This window comes from Microcebus murinus, chromosome 1 (assembly GCF_040939455.1).
Source record: "Microcebus murinus isolate Inina chromosome 1, M.murinus_Inina_mat1.0, whole genome shotgun sequence".
Lineage (NCBI taxonomy): Eukaryota > Metazoa > Chordata > Mammalia > Primates > Cheirogaleidae > Microcebus > Microcebus murinus.
The window spans coordinates 77346916-77367452 of NC_134104.1; the positions used below are offsets into that span (position 1 = coordinate 77346916).

The 20537-nt window shown below is 44.4% G+C and overlaps 1 protein-coding gene and 1 long non-coding RNA gene across 7 annotated transcripts in view; one reads left to right on the forward strand and one right to left on the reverse strand.

The window, feature by feature from the left end:
- Positions 1–20537, forward strand: part of DGKG (diacylglycerol kinase gamma) — a 197373-nt gene that overhangs the window by 150398 nt on the left and 26438 nt on the right. The window lies entirely within an intron of this gene.
- Positions 1–20537, reverse strand: part of LOC105885067 (uncharacterized) — a 119518-nt gene that overhangs the window by 67443 nt on the left and 31538 nt on the right. The window lies entirely within an intron of this gene.

Here is a 20537-nt window from a genome sequence, read left to right on the forward strand (position 1 = left end):
CAGCACTGAGCTCCCACTGTCCCTCCCTAAACCTCTCCACCACAGCCTTCTCCATCTCCGTTGACAATGCCAGCCTTCCCGTCACTTGAGCCAGAATACTTGGCACCACACTAGACTCCTCTTTTTATCTCAAGTTCATATCCAGTCCATCAGAAAATCTGTTAGCTCTACCGTTAAAGGGTATCCAGCATCCAAGCACTTCTCACCACCTACAGCTGCCCTCCTCTGTCCCCCGCCTTCCTACATATCCCTCTCGCTGGATCCCCTGCTTCTACCCCTGCCCTGTAAAGTCTGTTCTCACCACCACATCAGAGTACCCCTGTGAAAATATGCCAGATTATGACAAGCCTACTGCTCCAAATCCTACAGCAGCTCAGGGTAAAAGACAAAGATCTTCATGCAGCCTGGAGAGCTTCCCATGACCTCCCAGACCTCATTTTCTGCTCCTTTCCCCTCCACTCACTCTGCCTCCACTGTGCTGCCTCCTCTGGTGCAGCAGGCTGCTTCTGTGAACCGACTATTCTTTCTGTCTGGAACAACTGCATACTACCCCTTAGAGGCCATCAGCTTGGCCTTCTGCTTTTAACCCCCCAGAATACAGAACACAGCTCTCTAGGAGTATCCTTAAAGCTACCTTCACCCAACCCCTTACCAGCCACTTCCACCAGTGATCCATGTAGGGACTCACTCAAAGCTCCAGCCAGCTGACTCCCCTGTGGACCGGATGACCCTCACAGGTCCCCAACACATTGGTGAGCAGGGACAGGAGGGCCATGTGCAAGAGCGTTGGCACCAGCAGGCAAGGATCCAGGTTCCAGTCCAAGTGCTGCAACTAACCTATTTTTTTGGAGCTTCGGTTTTCTTTGCTTCTCATGCAAAAGTTTTGATAGCTAGATAGATGGTGTTGAACCAGACCATTGGTTCTTAAACCAGGTCTGCTTGTTGAAAATGAAGATTCCTGGACACCAGCCCAGATCTACCTAATCAAAGTCTGGATTGGTTCCTGGGAATCTAAATTTGTAATGAGCTCCCTGGATGACTCTGATGGGCTGTCAGGTTTGAGAGCCCCTAATGTAGACAAATGCCCACAGTCTCTTCCAGGCCTAGCATTCTGTGGATCTGGCTCTGTGTTCTTTGATGACCCAGGCTGTCAGTGCTAAGGTTGGATGTGATCCTACCAGTAGAAGAGACAAAACCTGGCTGACTGTTGGAGGGAAGCATTACTTGCTTGTTTCATACCCATCTATTAGAGAATCAGACTGTTAGATCCCAGGGCCAGGCCATCAAGAAATATCATCTCCACACCTCCATCCTTTCAGAGAGGACTCGGGAATTTTTGTTTCTCTGTTGTCCTCTTAAGTCCTCTTTCTTTCACACAGTAAACTTTACAATGTCTAAATTATTAAACTGAATAATGTGTTCCTCCTTCCTCCCTTGGCAGGGGAAGTTGTGGGTACTAGCAGAGGGTGGGGGAAGTATGGAAGGTTGTATAAAGTTCCTGCAAATTTTCCCACCCTGGTGCTCCTACCTCAACCCCCATGCCACTGGCCTCCAGCCTTGTCAGAACAGAGAAGAGAATCAGCAGGGAAGGGAAGCCCTGCCCTGGGCATGGGAAGCTCTTGATGAGATTATATTCTAGTTGGGACTCAAGGTCAACCTTCATTTTTCCCTGAAATGTCTGACTATCTATCTTCCCCTTCTTTAAGCAAGAGTATAACATCTGCTGATGCCTCTTGGCCATCATGTACAGGAACTCTCTTCCCCAAATCCCCCTCTCCATCCCCATGATGTGCTTTCAAAGCTAAAAATGAAGCCACTTCCTGTTTTTTAGAGGAGGACATGAGCTGAAGAGAGTGGAGGCCAAGGAGGGGGCCCTGGCTTCTGGCTTTGCAGAGACACCAGCACTGAGCTTTCTTCTCGGCAAGGCTGTGATCTTATGGAAGTTGAGTTGCTAATGGGACAAGCTGAAGAGGCCACTGATTTTAGTGAAAAAGCATTAACCTGGGAGTCAGGAGATCTGGGTTCCAGTCCAGATTCTGCCTCTCACCAGTGTATGACCTTGGACAAGTACTTTCACCTTGGGTCTCAGTTTTCCTTATCTGTAAAATAAGCAAGTTTGACATTCCTTAAGACTCCACAAAATTAAGGTGTAGTCAGATTTTGGTTTACATGGACTCCTTCTTGGACAGAATTATATGTAGATTTATTCCTTCTTTCAGTGTGTTTTGTCCCAGGATTTATAAACTGGTAGCTAAAGAAGCAGGGAGTTCTTTCTGCAGGTTTCTTATTTGTTGGGATTCTTTACTCCTTGGCAGTTTCGTTGGTATTGGAGGAGACACAGAAGTCAGGAGAAAGTAGCAGAAGAGAAGGGGTTATCATAGGAAGTGCAACAGGAAATGACAATAGAAGGGGTTACTGTCAAATCCTGTTCATTGAAGATTAGTCTTTCTTCTGGGAAAAATAATCCAAGTAAGAAGATCTTTAGCATGGAATGAGTTTTATAAAACATTAACTAATGAGAAGGCAATAAAAGCAATAAAGAGTCCCAGGAAAAGGACCAAGCTTGCAGTTAGATCTCCTGGGTTTAAATTTTGGCCTTATGCTTCCTAGTTTTATAAACCTTGGGAAGTTACCCAACCTCCCTGAGTCTCAGCTTCATCGTCTATAAAATAGGTATAATATAATACCTCGCTTGTTATGAAGATGATGGATGTGAAAGTGCCTGGAACATAGTATAAGCTCAAACTTCTAAAAAAAAAAATTCCACTCCTCTTTAATTCTGTTTTATGCTGGAACATGCCAGTTGATTACTGATTTTGAAGTTTTTGTCTTCAGCATTACTATCTACCTGCACTACCACTAAGAAAGAGCAGAGCTCCTGCCAAAACCCAGCCCAGCCTTTGTGGTAGCACATTAAATTTATGCCACCAATTGTATCTACTGTTTCCCTTCCTGGACCTTTCAGATTCCAAGAGGCTGGGTGTTAATCATCTTTGTATCCCTGGTGCCTGGCCCCAAGTAGTCACTCAATAAAAAACATTATTGGATAAATGAGAAGTACATGGAATTGGTTACTTTTAGTTTCTGTAACAACAATAAGAATAGTGAGAAATAGCCTCTTGTATTATATTTCATTTTGGCTTGCAAATAATTTTATATGTATTAACTTAATGTCATCCTGACCAGAAACCCATGAGCAAGGTTATACCCAGGACCCTCTATAACACTATTTCATAGTTGGGGAAAAATCAGAGGCCCAGAAAAGAGGTAGGGCTTATATAATTGATGTCCAGTTGTGGCAACAGAACCAAGACTCAAGCCCATGATTCCCTAGCCTAGCTCAAGTGGCTAGTGTCCAACTAGAAAATTTATTAGCTCTCTGTCAAAGACAAATAAATAAATAAGTAAAGAGAAAAAAAAGAAAAAAAATTTGTTAGAGAGCCTCCTGTGGGTATTGTACACACCAGGCACTCAGAAAAGAGGAAGCATGGCTGGGCGTGGTGGGAGGCCAAGGCGGGCAGATTGCTCAAGGTCAGGAGTTGGAAACCAGCCTGAGCAAGAGCAAGACCCCGTCTCTACTATAAATAGAAAGAAATTAATTGGCCAACTAATATATAGAGAAAAAATTAGCCAGGCATGGTGGCGCATGCCTGTAGTCCCAGCTACTCGGGAGGCTGAGGCAGTAGGATTGCTTGAGCCCAGGAGTCTGAGGTTGCTGTGAGCTAGGCTGACGCCATGGCACTCACTCTAGCCTGGGCAACAAAGTGAGACTCTGTCTCAACAAACAAAAAAAAAGAGGAAGCATTTAGACCCAGTCCAAGGACAGACTCCATATCTACCTGTTGAATTTCTGCACCTCCTGCAGTGCCTACCTAATGGCAGTCTCCTTTGTGGAGCTTTTGTGGCCCCCCTGGAAGTGAGCCCAGCCTCTAAATTCCTACAGTACTTACTTTTTTATTTTTAATTATTATGGCTACGTAATAATTGTATATCTTTATAGGGTACATGTGATGTTTTGATACAGGCATAAAATGTGAATTAATCAAGTCAGGGTAATTGGGGTATCCATCACCTCAGGCATTTATCATTTCTTTGTGTTAGGAGCACTCCAATTCCACTCTTTTAGTTATTTTTAAGTATACCCTAACTTATTGTTGATTATAGTCACTTTGTTGTGCCATCAAATATTGTTCATTCTATCTAACTCTCTAATTATATTTTCTCACCCATTAACCATCCCCACTTAATCCCCCCTCCCACTACCCTTCCCAGCCTCTGGTAATCATCGTTTTATTCTCTGTATCCATGAGATCAATTGTTTTTAATATTTATCTCTCACATATGAGTGAGAACATGTGAGATTTGTCTTTCTGTGCTTGGCTTATTTCACTTAACATAATGTTCTCCAGTTCCATCCATGTTGTAGCAGATGGCAGGATTTCATTCTTTTTGTGGCCATATAATATTCCATTATGTATGTGTACCACAATTTTTATCCATTCATCCATTGGTAGATGCTCAGGTTGATTCCAAATCTTAGCTATTGTGAATAGTTCTTCAAAGACCGTTTCAATATATTGAATTCTTATCCTTTGGATAGGAATGATCTTCAGCATCAATTGAAATGATCATATGGTTTTTGTCCTTTGTTCTGGTGATATATATCATATTGGTTGACTTGTGTATATTGAATCATCCTTGCATCCCTGGGATGAATCCCACTTGATCATGATGAATAAATAATTTTTTAAACATATTGTTGAACTTGGTTTGGTAGTATTTTGTTGAGGATTTTTGCATCTATGTCCATAAGAGATATTGTCCTATAGTTTTTTTCTCTGTTGTTGTTGTTGCTGTGTCTTTGTCTGATTTTGGTATCAGGGTGATACTGGCCTCATAGAAAGATTTTGGGAATATTTCTTCCTCTTTTATTTTTTGGAATAGTTTGATTATGATTGGTATTAGTTGCTCTTTAAATATTTGGTATTAATAGAATTCAGCAGTGAAACAATTGGGTCCTGGGCTTTTCTTTGATGGGAGACTATTTTCTTGCTGCTTCTATCTTGTTACTTGTTATTGGTTTATTCAGGTTTTGGATTTCTTCCTGGTTCAATTTTGGTAGGCTGAATGTGTCTAGGAATTTATCCATTTCTTCTAGGTTTTTCAATTTATTGGCATCTAGTTGCTCATAATAGACTCTAATGATCCTTTGGCTTTCTGCAGTATCAGTTGTAACATCTCCTTTTTCATCTCTGATTTTATTTATTTGAGCTTTCTCCTTTTCTCAGTTAGTGTGGCTAAAGTTATGTCTATTTTGTTTATCTTTTTTAAAAACCACCTTTTTGTTTTGCTGATCTTTTGTATTTTTTGTTTCAATTTCATTTATTTCTGCTCTGATCTATATTATTTCTCCTCTACTAATTTTGGGTTTGGTTTGCTCTTGTTTTTGTAGTTCTTTGAGATGTGCCATTAGGTTGTTTATTTGAAGCTTTTCTACTTTTTTGATGTAGGCACTTATTGCTATAAACTGTCCTCTTATTACAGCTTTTGCTGTATCCTGTAGGTTTTGACATATTGTATTCTCATTTTCATTTGCTGGCACAGCCATCTGTCAGACTCAGACTCCCAGGGGAGGACCCAGAGCTTATCTGAGACACCAAAATAATTGTGAGCATAAGAGTTCATTGTTTCTTATGCCTTTCTTTTCATTTTTATGAAGCCATAACATAACATGGCTTCAGGGGCTGTCCAGAGCCATAGGATCCTAATTCTCCCATTCAGTGGAGAGCTGACAGTCATAGCAATTAATAATCAGCCACTTCGTTTTCATGTTGAAAAAAAATAAAAATGTTCCTAACGATTGTGCATTTAACAGAGGTCTCTCTAGCCAAGGTCTCTCCTGTAAGCTGGGATGAGCAAGGCCCCTAAAGAGCCCCAGGGGTACTAGGAGTGTGCACTGGGACTCCCCTCGGGGCTGGGAAGTAACCATGGCAACATACATGTCATTCCTGTTAAATGTTTGCAGGCCCACAGAGAGATTTTGCTTTGCTTCTCATAGGCAATCATAGCTTTCTTATTCAGTCCTTCAAACAGCCCACAGTAGAATCAACTTGCCCCAAACTAGTCATTATCTCCCCTCTCTTTACACATCCTCCCCCTCCTAAAACCACTACCTCCCCCATCCCATGTTCCCTGCCTTATAAATGTCTCACCTGTTCCCTAAACTAGAGACCCAGAGTCATACATTTTCCCTCACAGCTGGCTCACAGAATTCTCATATAATTATTTATTTACATGCTATCTCTCCCACCAGACTGTGAGCTCCTCGGGGAGCCCCAGATGTCATGGTCCCTTCTATATCCCTGTGCCCGGCTCAGTCTCTGAGACCTCAAAAGGGCTTATTAATATTGGTTGACCAAATGCACCCAGAGTCAGGGGCACATGGAGTGGTGAATTAGGGAATTGTTTCTGAATTGGTCTCTCAGCAAAATGGGATTTGTGTGAGTGATGCTGGCATGCGGTGTTCCAGGGCCCCTCTGCCAGCACCAGCCTCTGTTGCAGCTCAGGGGGTCTGCCTCCAGCCCTCACTCTCCCCTCCTCAAACCCTTTTCTATTCCCAGCTGACTCTGGGTCAGGCAGCAGCTGTGATCTGTTTCCACAGACCTCTCATGGTGTCTGGCAGGATCTCCCTTACCGGACTCTGCAGGGTTAGGCCAGGTATGTTTTTGTAGCTTCCAAATGAAGGCCATGCAATGTGGTTCTCAGATACCTGTTTCTTTAGAAGCTATGATGTTTTCTATGTAACATCAAAATCCCAGAATCATAGATCACCTAGAAATTTAGAGGTTATTTTGTCCCCCAGATAAGGAAAGTAAGAACCAGCAAGGTGAAGTAGCTTGCCCTTGGCCAAACCCAGATTGAAATACAGGTCTTTTAGCTCATAAAAACCAGTCCTTAGTCCTCAGAGTAGGGGTCATCTGGCTTTTTCTGTAAAGGGCCACATAGTAAAATAATTAAAATAAATCAGGCTTTGTGCACCATGCAGTCTCTGGAGCAACTATTCAACTCTGTGCACTTAGCATGAAGCAACCATGACAATACGTAAATGAATGGGCATGGTTGTGTTCCAATACAACTTTATTTTCAAAAGCAGGCTGGATTTGGCCATCAAGCCATGGTTGGCCAATCCCTGGACTAGAACCTCCTGGTCCATGACCAGGAGTGCTGGCATCCTCTGTGTGTGTGTCAGAAATTCAGACTCTTAAGCCTCAAACCAGACCGGCTGAAGCAGAATCTGCATTTCAACAAGATCCCCTGGTGACCACATGTACGAGGAAGTTTGAGAAGCACTGCACTGGTGGCTGTTCCACCTAAGAGTGCCAAGAAGAAATTTTATAGATTAGAAAAATGAGGCCCAGGGAGGTTAACTGAACTATCCAAGGTCACACTAATTGATGGATCTGGGACTGGAGCCCAAATCCTAGGATTCCAAACACAGAATTCTTCCTACGTACATCAGAGTACCCACCCCAACCCCACCTTAGTCTCCCCATTTCTGGCTGGCCCTGACCCAACTCAGATTTACTGGAAATTCAAGTGAAGCAATCATTCATTCTTCCTGGGCTGACTTCTGAATGAAAAGGACTCTGACTCCAACTGTGTCTCCTCCTCTCTCCCACTCCCTTCTCCAAGACCCCAGAGGGACTGGCGAGGTGGAAATGTGCCTCAGGAGGCCTCAGCATCTGCAGAGGAAAAACTTGCTCACACAGGTTCAAGCTCGGGTTGAACTCTAACTTAATTCCTGCCTCAGGAAGTTTCCTGCTCAACATAGAACCACAGAGCCAAGGAATCTTTCACTTTCACATGCAGAAGAAATTTCCAGAAGAAGGATCTTTGGGCAGGGCCAGACACCTTAGTTTTTCTCTCTTCTGCTTGCCCATCTTGGCCCTCAAACCAGCCTGTTCCCCCTTTGCAGTGATTCGGCCATTTAATATCGGGCCCTTCCTGAGACCCATCCCACAGCAAAACTGCACACTGGCCACATGCTCTGCATAGCGTAAACACTGTTGCTCTCCTTGATCTGTTTTTATTTTGTGCAAGAAGCATTTGTCTTAGTTCAGGTGCTGTAACAGAACACCTTAGACTAGGCGTCTTAGACAACAGAAATTTATTTCTCACAGTTCTGGAGGCTGAGAAGTCCAGGATCCAGGTGTTGCCAGATTTGGTTCCTGATGAGGGTCCTTGTCCTGGTTTGCAGGTGGACACTTCTTGCTGTACCCTCACATGGAGAGATCATCTCTCTCATAGCTCATCTTATAAGGGCACTGATCCCATTCATGAGGACTCCACTCTGACCTAATACCTCCCAAAAGCCCCACCTCCAATGCCATCACATTAAGGATTAGGGGTTTAACATATAAATGGGGGGCACAAATATGCAGTCCATAGCAGTGTTTAATCTTCTTAACCAATCAACATACATGTATTGGGCTATTATTTATCGAATACCAACTTATGGGACAAAACTGTTGGGGTCAAGTGATTGGTTCAAAATTACACAGAGAACACATGACAAAGCCTGGACTCAGATCTGCCTTCAAGCACCTAAGTCACTCCAGGAGCTGCAGAGGATGTGACAAGAATACAGTGTGGTCCAGGCTTCAAGTAGTTCACAATCACTTAGCCACATGTAAGAGAACAATCTACTTATCCACATATATAGAGAACAATTGTGTTAGCGCTGATGTAACAGGCAAGCACCATGGAGTATCCAAAGGACGTGGGAGTCAAAAGGGTCCCACCTGATCCCCAGCTGCCCAAGCACCTACCTAGTAGGTGATCAATAAATATTTGGTGAATGAACAAATGAATGCACAAGGTAGAATGTCTCTGTGCTATTACTTGGAGCTGGAAAGGATTTAAAAAGACAGTGAATGAGATGAGGGGAACATGGCTGGGCACTAGCACACAGAACTAGCAAAAGCAAAGAATGGAAATGTTGAGTAATCTGTCCTGGAGCTTGTACATGATCCTTTGAGTAATAAGAAGAGATGACAGTTTTTAAGCCAGGAGCAATAGGATCTGAGAGGCATGTGCAGTTTGGATTAGAAGAAAGGGATAGAGGAGGCTAATGCAGAAGGCAGGCTTGCAACTCTAAGGCCTCAGATTGGGAGTCAGTAGCCCACAAGGAAGAATGGACAGAAGTCAACAGTAAGTGGGGGACAGACAAAGAGGATATGGCCACATGGGTGATTCCTCCCTCTCTACAAACCACCCGGCAGGACCCTGCTCCTTCTAGCCACAAACTCAGCCTTCTCCTGCCTGCCTGCACACCCAAACCTCTCCCCATCACCAAGGGCTTCTGTTAGCAGAATGGATGTCACAGACCTATGTCCCTTTTCACTTCCAGCATGCTGCCAGCACCCATCTCTTCCCATCTTCAGTCAATTCATCCAACATTTGTTATGCACCTACTTGAATTTAGCACTAAATGCTAGAAATAGCTTACATTCATCATCTCATTTTAATCCCCTACAATTTTCTGAGAAACACTTTATAGATTGTAAAAATGAGGCCCACGGAAGCAATTGCCCTATCCAAGGCTACCTGGTAAATCTGGGACTAGAGCCCAAATCCTAGAATTCCAAACATAGAATTCTTTCCACACACACCCCCAACACCCTCCCCCACCACTCCATTTCGGGCGAATCCTGACCCAAAACAACCAAGTCCTTCCCTGTCATGATCATCTTTCCTTTTGTCTTTCTGGGGTAGGTGGGTACTATAGGCATCCGCTGAGTTGTGATTTGTTTGTTCAGTGTAGGTCTCTGCAATGTACCTCATAGATGTCATGCCTAAGAATCAGGATTGAGTTAAACTGGAAAATCTTACCACTAATTGATTTATCTTATTATATATAAATACTGTACCTGGAACTGAAGCTTCTTGAGCTCAGTAGGTAAAGTAATGCCAGATAATACCAGTTAGTATTTTACCTCCAAACCAAAGAACTCAGCACTCCATTTGATAAGATCATGCGCAAAGAAGCCTTCCCCGAGAGGACCTGAGAAGAGACTCACCCACTCCAGGCTCACCTCCTTGCCTTCAGATGCCCTATCACTCCTAGGTATTCTGTCTCTGCCTTGAGTCATTTAATCTGTGTTTGTTCTGTGAGTCAGACAGACCTTGGTTTGAATTCCAGCTTTACCAATGCCAGCTGTGTTCTATTAGGCAAATTTCTTAACCTCTCTGAGCCTTGAGGTATTTTTTTTTTTATTCTGGGATAGTGGTTTCTATGTTTTTATGTTGGGATAGTAGTATATAACAGAGTTACCACAAAAATTGAAAGAAAAACCTTTGTACAGCTCTAGGCCTAGCCTAGGGTCTACACCCAGCAATGGTCCTCACTCAGACTGCCAGATCATTCCTACCCTTGTTTCTCTTAGAGGCACAATGATGTCACACCTTCACTTTCTTCCTGACAAAGCCCCTACCCCATGACTCTGGTGGCACACTGTCTCTCTCCTGAAGCCCACCTCCCCCAGTGCACGGTGCCTGGGGTTATGGCATAGTGCCACAGGGCTGTATTAGTCTGCTCAGGCTGCCACAACAAACTACTGCAGGCTGGGGGCTTAAACAACAGGAATTTATTTTCTCACAGTTCTGGAAGCTGGAAGTCCAAGATGAACGTGCCAGTGGGGTTGGCGTCCTTTGAGGCCTCTGTCCCTGGCTTGCAGACGGCCACCCTCTCGCTGCCTCTTCACATGGTTGCCCCTCTGTGCTTGTGCACCCTGGTGTCTTCTCTGTCTCTCTCTCTCTATGTCCAAATCTCTTCTTAAAAGGACACCAGTCAGACTGGATTAGGGCCCACCCTAACAGCCTGATTTTAACTTAATTATCTCTTTAAAGGCCCTATCTCTAAATACAGTCACACTCTAAGGTCCTGGGGTTGGGGCTTCAATATATGTTCAGGTTAGTTATGGTCATCAGAGCCCTGGCCAGCCCTAGGAGATAAAGCCACACAGAACGGATGGCACCCTTTTCCTGCCCTGCCCACCACACAGGCAGGCCTTCAGGAACCAACAACAGTGGCCATTGTGTGCTGCACCCGCTCGCTCTCTCGCCTCAGTGTAGGGTCTGCTGAGTGTTCTGTCTTCTGCACAGTGTGAGGACAGGCGAGGTGCCTGCCAATCCGCTCCTGACCCAGACGGCCAGGAAATCCAGCCTCTATCTGGGCTAGAAGAGCTCAAATAGACCTTAGGGAGAGGACGCCTCTACTCCTAATCAGGGGAAACTGAGGCCCTGAGGAGGGAAGTGAGTTGCCCAAGGCCACACAACTAGACAGAGCCAGAACAGACACCCAAATGGCAGGCCCTGCTGCTGAGCCAACACATCCCCTCCCCTCAGGCCTGCAGTGTCTCTCTCCCTCAGAAAGCGGTGGCTCTTGGCCACATCTCCTTCCACCCCTTCCCAAAGGATCACACGGAGTCAAAGGCCACTCGATGCCCTCTGGCCACTCTTAACACCTTGATGGGGCCTTTAGACCCCGAGAGTAGAAGGAACCTGAGAGCCAGTGTGACAGGGCATGGCACAAAAGAGGGACATACCCAGCTGGACCAGGAGTGTCAAAGCCACTCCTTAAAGATCTCCAGTGCCTGCTCTTCTCACTCCTTGCTCCGCCCAGGAACAAGAGGAGGCAGCCTGGACCCTTGTGGGATTCTCTCCTCCCTCTCTCTTTCCCTTCCCTCCTCCCTCCCTCTCTCTCTCTCTCACTCACACACACACAGAGAAAGAGCTAAGGGGAAAGAAAGGAACTCCTTTTCAATTAAAAGGCTGAGATTCCTCCCTCTTCTAGAGTTAAAAAAAAAAAAAAGAAATCGAGATGCTTCACCTGCGGGAGGGGCAGTCACTCTAAATCTCGAGGTCACAGTAGCTCTGCTCTATACAGTCTCTGCTTTTCTCGTCCTCAGCACCCTCTCCCCCTCCCCATCCTCTCCTCCCCTCCCTGTAGCACCCTCCCATCTTCTCCTCTTCCTCCACTACCTTCTCTGAGCTACATAATTACCATCTGCAGAAGGCCTCGGCTTGCTGTGTAGCAAAGACAGAACTTCCCAAGGATATCCCTTTTTAAGGAAACAAAATCACAATAACAGCCAGTGTTTCTTGAGGGCCTTCTGTGTGCTGCCCCCACCCGATCCCATCTGCACAGGGCACTTGACAGCATTCCTTTTAAACCTCCCAACAACTCTGCCAGTGAGTTATTATATCTGCACTTTCAGATAAAGGACATACTCAAAGAAGTTAAGAGCCTTCTCCCAAGTGAGAAGTGAGTGGCTGAGCAACAGACTGAGACCCATCCCTGTCCGAAGCTCGGGCACTTGCGGGGTTCATTCTCTGTGCTGGGTTTACCAAAGGCCAAAGAATGAGCCCTCCTGCCTGTTTGGCTTGCAGGCAAGGGGCCCTCTGCCTCTCTCCCGGTGACTAGGTCAGTTTCTCTAGGCAAAGCATTAGTCATAGATTATGTTCAGGTTAGTTATGGTTGGGATATCTGCAGCCAGTGCCTTGAGAGGCTGTTTGGAAACATGAGGGGTGGGAATCCTGTTTGGCCAGTTAGCATCTTCCTTCCTTACTTGCCCTTTCGTGCCTGGGGAACACCAGAGCTCCCTCCCCTGCAGAAGATCAAGAAACAGTCTGTTGGGGTTCTTTCCATTTCCCCACCCCCAGGCCTTTTTCAGGCTGCAGTGCTTCTGAGCTGTGCTTTGAAGCTCTGCAGCCAGGAGCAGTGTTTCATCTGTGCAGACAGGTCCCAGTGGGAAGCTTAGACGAGCTGATCAGTGCTGGGCTTTGCTAAGCTTTGGGTGCCTGAGCAGCCAAGGGCACAGGGCTCATCTCCATGGAAATCTGGAGGCAGGAGAGGAGCTTGAGGCAATGCCTGCTGCAGCCTTGACAGGTCAAGTCTGCAGAGAGGCTAAACCAGCCACCACACAGCTGTGTAGGCTGGGGGGGGGGGGGCTGAACCTGGCCCCACTGCAGACCAGAGCTGGGCTTGTGTCTTTCCTTTCTGAGAAGGGTGAGAAGGTCCCACATGCCCCCGGCACATGGCAGCTTCTCAGTAGCACAATGATAAGGGACATTGCTGTTTATGGAACACCTTCGTATTCTCTATCTGTTTTGCTCTCAAAATAACCAGTGAAGCAGATTTTATGATTATCCTGTTATGGACTGAATTGTGTCCCCCTCCTCACCCCACCAATTTCATATATTGAAGCCCCAACCCCAGGACCTTAGAGTGTGACTATATTTAGAGATAGGGCCTTTAAAGAGATAATTAAGTTAAAATCAGGCTGTTAGGGTGGGCCCTAATCCAATCTGACTGGTGTCATTTAAGAAGAGGAGATTTGGACACACACACAGAGACAGAGAGAGAAACCAAGAGTACACAAGCACAGAGGGGCAACCATGTGAAGGGGCAGCAAGAGGGCGGCCGTCTGCAAGCCAGGGACAGAGGCCTCAGAGGACGCCAACCCCACTGGCACGTTCATCTTGGACTTCCAGCTTCCAGAACTGTGAGAAAATAAATTCCTGTTGTTTAAGGCCCCCAGCCTGTGGTAGTTTGTTGTGGCAGCCTGAGCAGACTAATACAGCCCTATTTTAGAAATATGAAAACAGACTCGGAAAGAACAAATGACCTAGCCTAAATGATACCACAATTAAGCTGTTAGCCCCGCGTTTAAGGACCTAGTAAAGAGCTCCCCAACTTTTTCCTTTACTTTTGTGACTTCAATTTGTCTACCAGAGGCCATTTATTTAGTGACAAATTCCAGTTTGCATTTCTAATCAATCAGATGCATACACCTGCTGGTAAGATCACAAGATCAACATTAGCTAACTAGTGTTATCCACGGGATAACATTGCTTAGGGTTCCAGCCCAAAGCAATGACACCTAACGTCTTAGTTTGCCTGTGCTGCTATAACCCTGCTAAAAGGACAGTGCCCACAGGTTTCATTACAGTACACAGATATTCTAAGGGATAGGGCAGGCTTCCTTCCCACTATAGTGGTATGGTTTAGAAACTCCCTTAGTTCCATCACATAGGCAGGGGCTCAGCACCTCCATTTAGGGTTGCTTGATTCCCCAGGCTGGTCTGTTGCAGCTCCCAGACCTGAACCCTGGCGTGCTGATGGAAGGGGAGGTGGAGTGGGAGTGGGATTGAGGGTAGCAAGACATCCTCTTAGGCTAAGGTTATCCCACACCTCCCAAAGGCACTGCAAGAGAATAGCCCAAATCAGGATACCCGGAGTTCCCCTTGCATCTTAAATGATTGAATTTTCATTAATGTGCACCAACAACCAGGATGAGAATGGGCAAAAAAGGTGACACATTAAGGGAGATAGGTAAAAACCAGGCTGGGAAATCATTGTTCATTATATGCGGGTTTAGCAAGCTAATTCGTGGAAAGCCTGTTACCTAGTTCAGGCTGGGCAAGTACGGTCGGTTCCCTGTATCCAAGGGTTCTGCATCATGGATTCAAACAACTGCAGGTCAAACATATTTTTAAAATAATGGATGGTTGTATCTCTACTAAACATGTACAGACTTTTTTCTTGTCATTATTCCCTAAACAACTGTTTACTGAGTATTTACATTGTATTAGGTATTGTAGGTAATCTAAGGACTTAAAGTATATGGGAGGATGTATGTAGGTTATGTGCAAATACTACAGCATTTTACATAAGAGTCTTGAGCATCTGCAGAGGTCCTGAACCAATTCCCCTTGAATACTGAGGAGTGACTATATTTATTATTAATCATTATCTTTTTCCTTCTTTGGACCAAACCTGTCAAAGTCATTGGCACTAAAGCATCCATCTTTTTCAATTTATTCAACAAACATTTATTGGAAACCTTCTATATGCCAAAAGCTGGGCTGGTTTCGGGGGGTACAAAGATAAACAAAACAAGAACACAATCCTGTCTTCAATTCACAGTGGAGTTGGGAGAGTGGTATGTACAGAGACAATTATCAATGTGTGAGATCCACTGTCTTAGACAGGAGAAGGAACAGGTCCCTAGGATATCTCAGGAGGCTAAATAGGAGTTCTTCAAGCACAGAGATATTTGCACACCTGGCTAAGAAATTTGGACACTGTTTTTTTGGCATGCAGAGCTCCCAAAGAGTCTAAAGGGAGAGTGGACAGGTCAGATGTGCCTTTTAGGTACAAGTGCTCTGCCAGCCTTTACCCATCAGTGTTGTGCTCTGACCCCCCACCCCCAGACAGCGGGCAGGGCTAAGGAAATAAAATCAAAATGGACTGTTGAAATAAAAGAAGAAGGAAAGGGAGCAGAACCAGGGAAGAGATTAAAGGGGAATAAAACTGATAGAGCAGATGCTCATTTAATCTAAAGCTCACTTGGATTTCCAGTTCTTACATGGAGGTATAAAACTATGAAGATCACTGAAGATTTAAGAAAGTGTGTTTAGCCCTTATATTATGGTTTGGGAACTCAAACTCAGCTCTAAGAAGGTAGACAGACCATTGGGAGTTGTCAGAGTGAGTGTGGAGAAAAAGGAAAATGAAACGAACATATCCGAGGTGCCCGCTATGTGCCAACCACTTTTTAACATAAAGTCTGCCATTTTGAGGTCAATATTATTATTTCAGATTTTCAATTGAAAACGATCTAGATCAAAGCAGTCAGGAAGTAACTTGTTGATATTCTTCTTCACTCTAACTTCTGTATATGTTTTGAACAGTTTTATTGCCTAAGGCTCAAGTTTTCAAACTTAAGCATGCCTCGGAATCTTCCAGAGGGCTTGTTAGAACACAGACTGCTGGGCCCAACCCCCAGAGTGTTTGATTGAGTAGGTCTGGGGTGGGGCCCAAGAATTTGCATTTCTATCAAGTTCCCAGGTAGTGCTGAGGCTGCTGGCCCCAGACTGTTCTCTGAGAACCACTGGCCAATGGGTTGATCCACCCAATAACCTAGCCCAGTGGTTCCCAAACTGTGCTGCATTTTGGAATCACCTGGGGATCTTTAAAAACAAATACTGATGCCTTGCTCCTGCCACCACACATTCTGATTTAACTGGTATAGGGCACGGCCCAGGCATAATTATTTCTAAAAGCTCCCCAGTTAAGTCTAACACTCAGCAAAGTTTAGGAACCACTAACCCAGCCTCATTTCTCCTTGACTGTGATCCCCATCACCACTGTCCACTTCAGCTGCCCACTGCTGGGACCACAGGAGGAACTTGTCCTCGACTAGCCATGCTCACAGCACCTCTTTCCAACCCTCTCTTCCACCACCTCAGGACACCTGTTTTTAGAACTCCTCGAGTCTCTTGCTTGCCTTCTCCCTTTTCATCCAGTCTTTCATCTCCTTCTCTGTTCAACCTAGACTCTGTGGCACAGTAATTACTGCAGCCATCTTCTGCTCATGGCCCGTAGCTTCAATCCCCTTGTTCTCTCTTTGACCATATCTATCTGGGAGAGTTTGAGGGGAAGTATCTAAATCAAACTGCAGGCACAGAAGTCCAGGGAAGCTTCTTGAAATTGATGACACTTGACCTGCATCTTGATGGCCAAGTGAAAGTGAAAGAGAGTACATGTAGAGCATATGTAAAAGCACGAAGTAGGGGAACAGTGGGGCTTACCTGGGGAATGACATGTGGTGTATGTCTAGAGCAGGTACTTAGCCCTGCGTGGACAGGAAGTTAAACTGCAGGTCCAGCCCCTTCAACGCATGGGGATGGGCCTTGGGCACCAGGCCAGGGAGATTTATCATCTTTATAACTATGAAGAGCAGTAGATAGGTTTTTTAAAATGGCTTTTAAGTTATGACAATAATGCATACTTAAAGAAAATAGGAAATGCTAAGAAAAGCAAAAAGAAGGAAATAACAATTGCCTTTAATTCAATTACCCAGAACTCACCACTGTTAAGATTTTGCTGGGATTTGTCCTTTTCTTCTATGCATATTCTTACCTAATTGAGAGCATGCTATGTAAGTAAGTTTATATCCTGCCTTCACACTTAACAGTATAACTGGTTGGGTGCAGTGACTCACACCTGTAATCCCAGAGCTTTGGGAGGCTGGGGCAGGGGCAGGGATCACTTGAGGCCAGGAGTTCACGACCAGCCTGGGCAACATTGTGAGATCCTGTCTCTACAAAAAAATTTAAAAATTAGCCAGGCATGCTGGTACATGCCTGCAGCCCTAGCTAGTAGGGAGGGTTGCACCCAGAAGTTCAAGGCCGCAGTGAGCTATGACAGAACAAGATGCTGTCTCTAAAAAAATTAAAACAAACAAACAAAACATTATAACAAACAACATACTTAACTGTTCTTGAAACTTTGTAAATATTTTAATGGCAGCAAAAATATCCATCATAGGGATACCATATCACCTATCCAACTATTCCTATACAGGTAGAAATGAGGAGGAGGGAGATTTCACTATTATAAGTGATGCCACAGTGCACATATTAATATGAACTTAGGCTCTGTCAATGGTTCTTATGATCAATACCAAGAAAGAAATTAGTGCATCAGGCAGCATGAAAGTTTTAGATTCTTAGTTTTCTACTGTTTTACATTGTCAATGTGAAAGTAAGCCCATTACATCTCTTCTCTAGCACTTGGTGTTATGTTGGGTGCCACTGAGGACTTTTGGTGTGGGGAATGACATGACCAGATTTGTGTTTACGAAATTGCATGCTGGAGGCTAAACCAAATGGGCCAGCTTGGGATGCTACTTTCACCCTTGGTATTCCTCCTTTGCTTCCACATTCTCCTTTTTCATTTTTCCATTCTTTATCTTCTTTCTTTCCTGGAGAGTGTATATTATGTGTTCACTGCACATAAAGCACTGCACAAGGCTTTGTTACCAAGGAATAAGTAAGAGCAATACCGAAAGGCCCAGCTCTGTGGCTGCAGCAAGCTTGTACTAGCCCAGAGACCCTCTTCCTTTAGCTATGGCAAAAAGAAAGAGTCTCTGGACAGTAATTCTCTTTTGGGAAAAATATTTTTTATATTTTCCATTGAATTTGCCAAGTGGGTTTATGAGTTAAATTAATTTCTTTTCCTCCATCCTATGATTCTCCAACCCCACACATGATCATCCCTATGCCTAGAATGTCCTCCCTCTTTCCTCTTTTCAACCCAGCAAATTACTTTCATTCATCCTCCAAGACCTTCCCTAAGGAACTGTGACACCTTCATTCTGTAATTTGCCCAGTCATAATCATTCACTTGAGCTTCCTTGATCCTATAGGTGAATTACAGCATTTTCTGCACCCAACTCTGCTTCTTCCTGTTATGGAAGAGGAAGAGTCCTTCAAGAATAGAACATTTTGTATCCCCAGTTCTTAGTTGTTACTCAGTAACTGTCGAATGAATGAGTGAGTGAATGTCTGTCTTACTCAGGTGCATAGACATCCCATCTTAAACATTAATGAGTTGAAGAGTATGAAGATAATATAGAGATGACATGGCTTGCCAAAATCACACTCTGAATCATTGGTGCCTAAGGTAACAGACACCTCATTTACCAGGTGTCCTGAGCCTGGATCTGTGTTCTAAACATTGATCATTCCGTGTGCCTAGATACTGACCTGCATTCTGTTCTCTTTCATTTTAGCTCCAAATTTAATTTGTACCTAATTACCTCTGTGATAGAGGAAGTAAAGAGGATTGAGTGACGCCAGAATTTCCCAAAGTGTGTTTCAGTAAACAGCTGACACCATGGGCTGTTTAAGGTATCACGCACAAAAAAAGGGTCTTGTGGTCCGATAAATTTGGGAAACAGAGCTAAACAGATTTCTTTACCTCAGGGCTTCTTGGCAGGCGTTCTAGGAAGCTGAAAGAAAGATCAGTTAGGCAATGGTAGGAAAGTAGAAGAGCAGTCCAGTCTTGTTTCAGTAGTAGTCATCCTAGCCTCTTTATGCCAGGGAAAATTCGGAGTACGAAATCAAAGGCAGAATGGCACAAAGCATGCCACAGTCCTAGCCCCTTCCCCTCCACTCGGCTCCCCAGGCCTGCATCTGTGTGAGCCCCTGCCCCCACGCTCCCACCCATGCTGATGAGATCAGCCTTCATTACTTCTCTTCTAGAGCCAGGAAGCAAGGTAATGTGTGGGAAGTGATAGCTGCAAGGTAATGTGTGGGAAGTGATAACAACTTCAGAGTTAAAGCCATTCAACAGGAAAATTTGTTAAAAGACCAAGACATTGTAAAGCTGAAACACTTGAGTCTATTAAGTCCCCTGCTTCTTAGAACATTTTGTTACCAGGGAATGTTTCGAGGAGGGAAAACAGTGAACTATTACAGCACTGTGAGATACCGAATCCTGGTACAAGAGCAACATTTTGCAAGACATCTGTCTCTGCCACTAGAGAATCTTCTAAAAAGTTCTGCTTCTCTTTTCTCCTCCTCTTTCCTACCCTAACATTACTCCTCCACCCTCCTCACCCCTAGAGACACTCTGTACATTTCTCTCCTCCCCCCCCCTCCTCCTTTTCTTCTCTCTCTCGTATTCATAGCTCATGTTGTTTTCACAGACACTACTAGAATGACATGGTAAGCTAAGACATCCAATGGTCATCAACCCTCTTTGGTAAGAAGGGGACTAATTACATGACTAGAGGTTTAGACATTTGTTGTTTATTAGGTCCAAACTCCTTCAGAGAGCCTGGAGCATTCTCCTAAACTAACATTCCTCCTCCATGGCTTCTCGTTCCAAGTCCAAATGAGGTGGAGAGCCTAAAGGAGACAATATTTTTTCTCAAACGTGAAGAAAGGAGTACTAGAGAAGAATGGGAGTGTTGACAGATGTGGAGGGGAAAAGCCATGTGCCTGTCACAGAAAGACGAGTGAGATTTGTGTATCTGTTGGCAGCTGATGACCCTCAGTGATCATCGGTAGTTTAGACTGTGGCAATGTTGACACATTTGTGGTCATCCCAATGGCTTGTTTAACTGTCTTCATTAGAAATACATCTGTCAAGAGAGTGTTTTTTAAACAATACCCTTCTAAACCAAAGAGTAAAGACTAGCCTAAATATCTCCTTGCCAATCTTAACAAACAAACTTAACAAATAAACTTCTAAAGTGCTATACCAGGAAGCACTTTAGAAGACAGAAGCCATCTGTTAAATAAACAAAAGCGTTAAAGTAGACACGACTACTCGGGGAGGCTTGCGTCTCCTTTTCGAGTTTGTGGATATTAATGGTATGTTGGTGATTAGCCACAACTTAGGAGAAAGGTACTTTTGCCTTGGTTAGAAAAAGGAATGGAAGCTTTTTTAAAATCTGCCTTTTAATTTTGCTTCTGTTTTAAATAAATAAAAATTGCATTGTAACAGCGAGTCTTAGGCCCAATAACAAACATTAATCCTGCCATTGCCTTCACAGGAAACTGGGGAGGGATAATCTAAGCCTTAGGAACTCTGAAAAAAACTTCTAGGTTCTGAATCAGATGCAACTGCCACCGTGGCAGGCCATCGATCCTGAGTGACTCTGAACCTGAGCCTCATATTT